Here is an 864-nt window from a genome sequence, read left to right as displayed (position 1 = left end):
GCTATGAAAATAAAATTGTTTTCAGTTTTTCTATTAACAGAACATTGAACTTTGTGATTTTCGTAGGAATTAATCCATACATCAAAAGGATTTGGTTCAGTGGGATAAAATGGAGTTTATCATGTATACTTTCTACTCATATTTTTCTATGGCTTGTTAGTAATTGTTTAACCGCTGATTAGAGGCTGCCAAAGGAGTTAGTCAGTGTAGTATTCGCAAAGCTAGCCATAGCTACAGTAACTGAATGTTACTTTTGTAGCACAGCGGCAGCAGAGTCCAACGGACATGCCCACGAGCTGGGCGCGAGGCGCGGCCCTGCACGGCGTGAGGCTTGGCCGGTGAGCGACGCGGGGCGAGGGGCGAGGCAGGCCGCGGTTGCAGGGCGGCTAGGCATGGCCGACGCGGCCAGGGACATGCGGTCCGGTTGCCACACGCGGCGCGGGCGGCAGCTGCGGCCGCAGAGCAGCAACAACAGGGGAGGAGGCGTGAGACGAGGCTCGCGCAAGGTTGGGCGCTCGCGCTGAGGCGCGGCCGGAGCGGTGGCAGTCGGCGCGGTAAGGCGACGCGGTGCGACGGGCAACAGTAGGCAGCGCCAGCGGCTGCGGCGGCAGGCTAGCCGCAGCAGCAACAGTGCATCAGAGGAAGTAGCGACAAAGCAACAGCTGGCAGAGCAGTAGCAACGGCATAGCACCATAGCAAGCCGCGGCGAGGCCACGCACGGGAGCGCGCGCACAGCAGCAGCCGCGACAGCACCGGAGAAGCAACGACACGTAGGCGTACGCATGGGGGGGAGTGGGTTCGGGCACGACGGCCTACTACGACGAAATCGAGAGGGGGAAGGAGGGGAACGACGGAGGGGCTCAC

The sequence above is a fragment of the Triticum dicoccoides genome, chromosome 1B, assembly GCF_002162155.2.
Source record: "Triticum dicoccoides isolate Atlit2015 ecotype Zavitan chromosome 1B, WEW_v2.0, whole genome shotgun sequence".
Taxonomy (NCBI): domain Eukaryota; kingdom Viridiplantae; phylum Streptophyta; class Magnoliopsida; order Poales; family Poaceae; genus Triticum; species Triticum dicoccoides.
Note: the sequence above shows the minus strand (reverse complement) of the source record.